Raw genomic sequence first — 9,228 nt, 5'->3', positions numbered from 1 at the left:
TTCAAAGTTGCACAAGTGTTTCAAAATGTATCATGTATACGTGTGTTGTATTTTTCAAGCTTGTACAAAAATGTTTATGCACATTTATCAAATGAGTTTTTAAAATGTACCATGACCGGGTGTTTTATTATTCAAAATAAAAGTTGTACATATGTTTTGTTATATGTATGCACCACGGTTGTGTTTTTAAAATGTACTAATTTTGTGAGGTGGTGGGAATAAAGCATATTTAAAGGGGTACCTCTCATGGAATCTACCAATCTTTACCAGCTGATGAACCCTGAGCCACACGGGGACTGGGGGTTTTAACCGTGAGACTCGACACCTAGGCATTAGATCCTTATGTCAACAATGGTCCCCATGCATGTACCCAGTGTAGGGTCAGGTCCAGAGAAAGCTGTAACTACGAGTGCACCTGGTTAACAGCATTTAATTTATAACAGTACGAGCTAGAAAAATGCATTTAGCAGTCGCATTAAAACACGTTAAAGACTTTAAAGAATAAAGCCTTAGTTATTTTTAATAAAGATGGCTTTTCAGTAAATGTTGACTTTCCTACAAGGTGACCCCCGAGGCCTATGCTTATAGCATCCGGGTGCCTGATTTGAGATGCTTACTGAGGATGCCATGTTAACACCGGTAACTGAGCTGCACCATGTGTCACACTTAATGAAACTTAGTCCTAATTCAACAGAACCAGTCGTCATCCACTTTGCAGTGAGATTTCTGAGCGAAAAGTGAGCAAAGTTTCATTTTCTTACTTTACCACCTATCGGTTAGTAAGGGAAATGGAGACGGTAATATGTCGGACACGTCAATGGCACTGAGCACGAGGGAGTGTGCGGTGTGGCGCGAGCTGCTAGCTGATGTAACGCTGCGAACAGTGGGGCTCTTACGTTTTTAAGATGCGGCTAACTATCCCCGAGACACTTTAGCCAGGTTCGTGTATATTTGCTCTTAATGCTGCTGTCAATGCCAGGAGGGAGCTGGCTAGCAATAACATCTTTAGCTGGTCTTAAAGCTTGCTGTATTTTTCATTCAGTACATACACGGTTTAGAAGAAAACCTAATCGACATTTAAATAAATAAAAAATAAACGTACAAAACTATTGAAATCCACCAGAAGCATGTGCATATTTTTCTGGTTTGCATGTTATGTGTGGTTGTCTAAGCACCGTCGGGCCTAGTGTTTGATAGGTGATGGAGAAGCATACGGTCGTAAACTGCATGCGCTTATGCCAACAGGTGTTTAACATACAAACATAGACGCTTTCTTTAACGTGAAACATTTAAAGGCTCATTCTGTTTTGTCGACATTCTTAATTTTATTCAAGTAGCCTCTAATCACCTTACACTTGTTCTATTTTACTGTAGAGTATTTTAAAACAATGTCACTGTAATGTCACCACATGTCAAAGCTAACAAGGTAACATGATTGTATCAGCGGAACAAAAAGCCGTCGCCTGGATATGTATAGACAGATCATATATTGCTCAGCAAATCGACCGCATTATGAAATCTATTTGTATTTAGACAAATATATTGGGAATGAAGTGTCGCGTTTTAAGAGGCAGACATTGAGGCCGAATTTAAGTTGGTCACAAATGTATTTTTCTTCTGCAGCTAGAAGCGTCGTCTGAGCCTGATTTTAACTGGCATGTCGGTGTGGGATTCTTATAGTAGAAGTTATGTGAATTGCGGTACTCTGAAATTAAGTGATATGTGTATTAGAATCGTGAAGTGTCATCTTCCTTTTGTTTTAGCTTCCCCCTAGGCATTTTTATGAACTGTATTGCAATATCAGACAGTGTGTCATGAATTTCTGAAGGCATGTTATATATGACCGTTCCTTGGATACGTCTCTTGTACAGTAGTTACAGTTTGTCAGGACAAGACTGTTTGCCTAATGTGACATGGTGAACAAGTCCTGTGATTAAAGCATGTCTGCTGCTTAAAACATTGTGTTGTATGATGAAGGTTTCTTGCCGGTACATGTTGAATTACATTAGAATATTCAAGTATTATTTTTTAAATCATTTAATGAAATAGGTATTTATCTCATTATTGATGATGCCTGTGGTCCACCTGTATGACAAGTAACCTGTCCCGGACAGAGGTTTCTTCAAGGCCTGTTGTAGGAACCCCATGGTGTAGCATTATGAGAAAGTATACAGGGAGTAGTACAAATGAGCAGTCGCCCTGCCCCTCTTTTACTCATTTTGGATGCTTAAATTACTAAATTGTGTCTTTAATGCTATTCTGTATGATTCTATGGTCTGAGTGAGTCTCCAGTACTACATGAATGGTAAACTTAAAAACTCTACTTCTCTTAGCTTAATAATATTTTCTTTCTTGAGTTGAATTAGTTTGTGTCTAATTTTCATTTTATTGATTTTCTGCACACTTGGATTATTTATTTGCCCCCCTTGTCTTAAAGGCTAGAGGGGGTCTGTGCTTGTGACCTGGCAATTATTTTCGGTGTTTGTCACTAAACTTGCAATATAAAATTTGAAGACAGGTCTGTGACCTGTGCTTGCAACAAAAAACGTCTAAGTGGTAGTAGGCAAAGCACAGCACTGCCTATACTTTCTGAAAAGGCTAATCTTTTATGGCACAGACAGGAAAAGGTGATGATCCACTAGCAGCTCCAAGACGAAAATGGGGTTTATTAAAGAAAAACAGAGCACCCTGGGGTAAAATACTAAACAAAAAGGCCGTGAGGGGTCCGAAACTAGCTGGGAGAAATAAGATTGAACTAAAGAAATCATTAAGTAACACAACTAAGGAACTAGGCTAAACAGAGAGCAGGACTAAAAAACCAACCAGTCATTTCACAGTGTGTGTGTGTGTGTGTGTGTGTGTGTGTGTGTGTGTGTGTGTGTGTGTGTGTGTGGCACATGCATTCGTTTGTCCGTCCGTCTGTCTGTGGTCAGTGTTAGTTGTGAACTGTGTGCTTGGTTTTTTAGTCCTGCTCTCTGTTTAGCCTAGTTCCTTAGTTGTGTTACTTAATGATTTCTTTAGTTCAATCTTATTTCTCCCAGCTAGTTTCGGACCCCTCACGGCCTTTTTGTTTAGTATTTTACCCCAGGGTGCTCTGTTTTTCTTTAATAAACCCCATTTTCGTCTTGGAGCTGCTAGTGGATCATCACCTTTTCTTGGTTTTTTAGTCCTGCTCTCTGTTTAGCCTAGTTCCTTAGTTGTGTTACTTAATGATTTCTTTAGTTCAATCTTATTTCTCCCAGCTAGTTTCGGACCCCTCACGGCCTTTTTGTTTAGTATTTTACCCCAGGGTGCTCTGTTTTTCTTTAATAAACCCCATTTTCGTCTTGGAGCTGCTAGTGGATCATCACCTTTTCCTGTCTGTGCCATAAAAGATTAGCCTTTTCAGAAAGTATAGGCAGTGCTGTGCTTTGCCTACTACCACTTAGACGTTTTTTGTTGCAAGCACAGGTCACAGACCTGTCTTCAAATTTTATATTGCAAGTTTAGTGACAAACACCGAAAATAATTGCCAGGTCACAAGCACAGACCCCCTCTAGCCTTTAAGACAAGGGGGGCAAATAAATAATCCAAGTGTGCAGAAAATCAATAAAATGAAAATTAGACACAAACTAATTCAACTCAAGAAAGAAAATATTATTAAGCTAAGAGAAGTAGAGTTTTTAAGTTTACCATTCATGTAGTACTGGAGACTCACTCAGACCATAGAATCATACAGAATAGCATTAAAGACACAATTTAGTAATTTAAGCATCCAAAATGAGTAAAAGAGGGGCAGGGCGACTGCTCATTTGTACTACTCCCTGTATACTTTCTCATAATGCTACACCATGGGGTTCCTACAACAGGCCTTGAAGAAACCTCTGTCCGGGACAGGTTACTTGTCATACAGGTGGACCACAGGCATCATCAATAATGAGATAAATACCTATTTCATTAAATGATTTAAAAAATAATACTTGAATATTCTAATGTAATTCAACATGTACCGGCAAGAAACCTTCATCATACAACACAATGTTTTAAGCAGCAGACATGCTTTAATCACAGGACTTGTTCACCATGTCACATTAGGCAAACAGTCTTGTCCTGACAAACTGTAACTACTGTACAAGAGACGTATCCAAGGAACGGTCATATATAACATGCCTTCAGAAATTCATGACACACTGTCTGATATTGCAATACAGTTCATAAAAATGCCTAGGGGGAAGCTAAAACAAAAGGAAGATGACACTTCACGATTCTAATACACATATCACTTAATTTCAGAGTACCGCAATTCACATAACTTCTACTATAAGAATCCCACACCGACATGCCAGTTAAAATCAGGCTCAGACGACGCTTCTAGCTGCAGAAGAAAAATACATTTGTGACCAACTTAAATTCGGCCTCAATGTCTGCCTCTTAAAACGCGACACTTCATTCCCAATATATTTGTCTAAATACAAATAGATTTCATAATGCGGTCGATTTGCTGAGCAATATATGATCTGTCTATACATATCCAGGCGACGGCTTTTTGTTCCGCTGATACAATCATGTTACCTTGTTAGCTTTGACATGTGGTGACATTACAGTGACATTGTTTTAAAATACTCTACAGTAAAATAGAACAAGTGTAAGGTGATTAGAGGCTACTTGAATAAAATTAAGAATGTCGACAAAACAGAATGAGCCTTTAAATGTTTCACGTTAAAGAAAGCGTCTATGTTTGTATGTTAAACACCTGTTGGCATAAGCGCATGCAGTTTACGACCGTATGCTTCTCCATCACCTATCAAACACTAGGCCCGACGGTGCTTAGACAACCACACATAACATGCAAACCAGAAAAATATGCACATGCTTCTGGTGGATTTCAATAGTTTTGTACGTTTATTTTTTATTTATTTAAATGTCGATTAGGTTTTCTTCTAAACCGTGTATGTACTGAATGAAAAATACAGCAAGCTTTAAGACCAGCTAAAGATGTTATTGCTAGCCAGCTCCCTCCTGGCATTGACAGCAGCATTAAGAGCAAATATACACGAACCTGGCTAAAGTGTCTCGGGGATAGTTAGCCGCATCTTAAAAACGTAAGAGCCCCACTGTTCGCAGCGTTACATCAGCTAGCAGCTCGCGCCACACCGCACACTCCCTCGTGCTCAGTGCCATTGACGTGTCCGACATATTACCGTCTCCATTTCCCTTACTAACCGATAGGTGGTAAAGTAAGAAAATGAAACTTTGCTCACTTTTCGCTCAGAAATCTCACTGCAAAGTGGATGACGACTGGTTCTGTTGAATTAGGACTAAGTTTCATTAAGTGTGACACATGGTGCAGCTCAGTTACCGGTGTTAACATGGCATCCTCAGTAAGCATCTCAAATCAGGCACCCGGATGCTATAAGCATAGGCCTCGGGGGTCACCTTGTAGGAAAGTCAACATTTACTGAAAAGCCATCTTTATTAAAAATAACTAAGGCTTTATTCTTTAAAGTCTTTAACGTGTTTTAATGCGACTGCTAAATGCATTTTTCTAGCTCGTACTGTTATAAATTAAATGCTGTTAACCAGGTGCACTCGTAGTTACAGCTTTCTCTGGACCTGACCCTACACTGGGTACATGCATGGGGACCATTGTTGACATAAGGATCTAATGCCTAGGTGTCGAGTCTCACGGTTAAAACCCCCAGTCCCCGTGTGGCTCAGGGTTCATCAGCTGGTAAAGATTGGTAGATTCCATGAGAGGTACCCCTTTAAATATGCTTTATTCCCACCACCTCACAAAATTAGTACATTTTAAAAACACAACCGTGGTGCATACATATAACAAAACATATGTACAACTTTTATTTTGAATAATAAAACACCCGGTCATGGTACATTTTAAAAACTCATTTGATAAATGTGCATAAACATTTTTGTACAAGCTTGAAAAATACAACACACGTATACATGATACATTTTGAAACACTTGTGCAACTTTGAAAATAAAAAAACTTTATGTTACATTAACAAAATCTCCTTTGATAAAAACCCTACAAAATTTTTACAACTTTGCTTTTGTAAAATAAAAGCCATGTTCATATTAGATTTCAAAACTAATTCACAAAATGAATGCATAAAACTTTGTACATTTTAAAAATACGTTTGGGCTGCAAACACATAACAAAATGTTTTTGTAAAACACCCAAACATCTTACATCTTAAAACATCTGTACATCTTACTTTGAAAAACTTTTATGTAATGTCTTAAAACAGTTGTACATCTTACTTTGAAAAACTTTAATGTTACATTTTAAAACATTTCTACATCTTACTTTGAAAAACTTTCATGTTACATTTTAAAATACTTGTACATCTTACTTTGAAAAACTTTCATGTCACATTTTAAAACATTTGTACATCTTACTTTGAAAAACTTTCATGTTACATTTTAAAACATTTGTGTAACTAAAAACTATGGTCAAGTTATATTACCATTCTTTAAAGTTTTTAAGTGTTTTTGCATTTAATGTGTAAATGCAGCTTACTAGTTGCTATTAAATATAATTAAATAATCATGTACACCTTCTTTAAAATAACAAGACTATATCCTAAATTCTTACACCCCTGCCTGATTCCACAGTTCCTACCCCCCACTTATGTGTCCCCCATCCCCCCCTTCCATGACTTGTGAGATAAAGGAAAAGCACATTTCCCAACCTTTGGTTGTGCGCTTGTGCGCATGCTTGGGGTTTTGCTGTGTGTGTGTGTGTGTGTGTGTGTGTGTGTGTGTGTGTGTGTGTGTGTGTGTGTGTGTGTGTCTATGTGTCTATGTGTGTGTGTGTAGGTTGTTCATCTTGCGTCCAAAGTTAAGGTTATATTTTATACTACTTTAAAATAACACATTTTTGTTTGACTGTTTAACAAACACATCTAAAGTGTTTATACATTTAAACATTAACAAAAGCTGTTAATGACTTGTGAGATCAGGAAAGAACACTTCCCAACCTTTGGTTGTACGCTTGTGCGCATGCTTGGGGTTTTGCTGTGTGTGTGTGTGTGTGTGTGTGTGTGTGTGTGTCTATGTGTGTGTGTAGGTTGTTCATCTTGCGTCCAAAGTTAAGGTTATATTTTATACTACTTTAAAATAACACATTTTTGTTTGACTGTTTAACAAACACATCTAAAGTGTTTATACATTTAAACATTAACAAAAGCTGTTAATGACTTGTGAGATAAGGAAAGAACACTTCCCAACCTTTGGTTGTGCGCTTGTGCGCATGCTTGGGGTTTTGCTGTGTGTGTGTGTGTGTGTGTGTGTGTGTGTGTGTGTGTGTGTGTGTGTGTGTGTGTGTGTGTGTGTGTGTGTGTGTCTATGTGTGTGTGTAGGTTGTTCATCTTGCGTCCAAAGTTAAGGTTATATTTTATACTACTTTAAAATAACACATTTTTGTTTGACTGTTTAACAAACACATCTAAAGTTTTTATACATGTAAACATTAACAAAAGCTGTTAATGTCTTTTCTTTAAAATTTACAAGTCTATTTTGTGTGGTTTTTCACAATAAGACTCATGAACGACTAAGTTAGCGGTCCTATACTTTCACAGACCTAAAGTTAAACTCTAAAGCCCCTGACCACCAGTGTGTGTGTGTGTGTGTGTGTGTGTGTGTGTTTGTGCACATGAGCATGAATATACATTTACTGAAAAAACATATTTATTAAAATAACTAAGGCTTTATTATGTCAATTTTTTTTTTTAAATAATTCCAGCAGATAAATGGGGTCGTTATAGTCAATCTGTAGTCTCCCTGCATAGTGGATGACTGCTGACACTGTTGAATTTGAACTATGTTTCATAACTATCAAACAATATGCAGCTCCGTTACCGTTGTCAACTTAGCATTGTACTCCAGCAAGCATCTCAGATCAAGCTTGTAGATTATATAAGCTGGGGCCGTGGGTACCTTGTAGGATGTCTTTATTAAAATAACTAAGACCTTATTCTTTAAAGTTTTTTTTTATGTGTATTTGCAGCATGGTGCTAAATGCAGCTTACTGGTTCCTATTAAATGTAATTAAATAATCATGTACACCTTCTTTAAAATAACAAGACTATATCCTAAATTCTTGCACCCCTGCCTGATTCCACAGTTCCTACCCCACACTTATGTGGCCCCCCTCCCACCCTTCCATGACTTGTGAGATAAGAAAAGCAGACTTCTGCCTGCCTGGTCGGTCATTTCTAGCTGCTATTTAGGTTCTTCCTCAAATCCTGTTGCCTAAATGACTTATATCCCACTCATATTAATTTAAAATTTCGCTATAAGAAAACAATCCTTATACATTTTAATAAAAAACGTGAACTATATATGTTTGGTGTTTTTTGATTGAGCAAACTCTCGTGTTTTTGTGTGCGTGTCCGATACAACTGTAGTTTGTATCAACTTTTTTTTAGTTTGACCTCCGGGGTGTGTGTTTGTCCGCATGCGCGTGAATAAACATTTACTGAAAAACATATTTATTAAAATAACTAAGACTTTATTCTGTCAAAGTTTTAAAAAATGTGTTTTGATGCATGTCACTAAATGCTGCTTAATAGTACCTAACCGGGGCTGCTCCCCCAGAGACAGTTGCTATGCTGCTTAATAGTACCTAACCGGGGCTGCTCCCCCAGAGACAGTTGCTAGTCCATTTATTCTTTTAAAGACTACTGATTCCAATTTGGTGCCATATGCTTTTATCTTGTAGGCCGTAGGATAGCTCCGTTTCTACCAGCTATAGGCCATGGTACGTCTGGGCTATTATGCTTAAATTCTTTATTAATTAGCGTTGGCTATGTGCTTTATAACACTGCTGATTCAGGTCTCTTGTAGATTTTCTCTTGACCGGTCAGCGCAGTCTCTCTCTCTTGTACATAGAAAAAACAGAGAATACCTATTATTAGAATGTTATTTTTAATTTAATTTAATTTAATTTAATTAATTAGCATTTTTATCACGCGAATAAAAGAAATAATATACTCACCGGGTAAGGCCTGGATGAACCTCATTGGCTGGCAGGAAGGGTAAGACCTCGAAGATACTTGTGCCTCTGCCCTAGGAGGAATAGGCCCCCCCCCCCCCCCCCCCCCCCCACCCCGCTCGCCGCAATACAATTTAATTGTCTCTGTCACCCCATATCTGCACGGTCATGTATGACAAACAAAACTATAAACAGAATTTACTGGCGGGGAAATTGTCAGACTTGATGTATG

General features: G+C 37.9%; 1 long non-coding RNA gene across 1 annotated transcript; it reads right to left on the bottom strand.

Moving 5' to 3' along the window:
* Positions 1-8,492: 8,492 nt before the first annotated feature.
* LOC125720473 (uncharacterized) lies at positions 8,493-8,888 on the bottom strand. Its single transcript, XR_007385473.1, has 2 exons — positions 8,628-8,888; positions 8,493-8,577 (listed from the first exon to the last, which is right to left on the bottom strand). It is a non-coding gene; the product is annotated as an uncharacterized LOC125720473 (long non-coding RNA).
* Positions 8,889-9,228: the final 340 nt, after the last annotated feature.

The sequence above is a fragment of the Brienomyrus brachyistius genome, chromosome 25 (genome assembly GCF_023856365.1).
Source record: "Brienomyrus brachyistius isolate T26 chromosome 25, BBRACH_0.4, whole genome shotgun sequence".
NCBI classification, from domain to species: domain Eukaryota; kingdom Metazoa; phylum Chordata; class Actinopteri; order Osteoglossiformes; family Mormyridae; genus Brienomyrus; species Brienomyrus brachyistius.
This window is presented reverse-complemented; position numbering and strand designations above follow the sequence as displayed.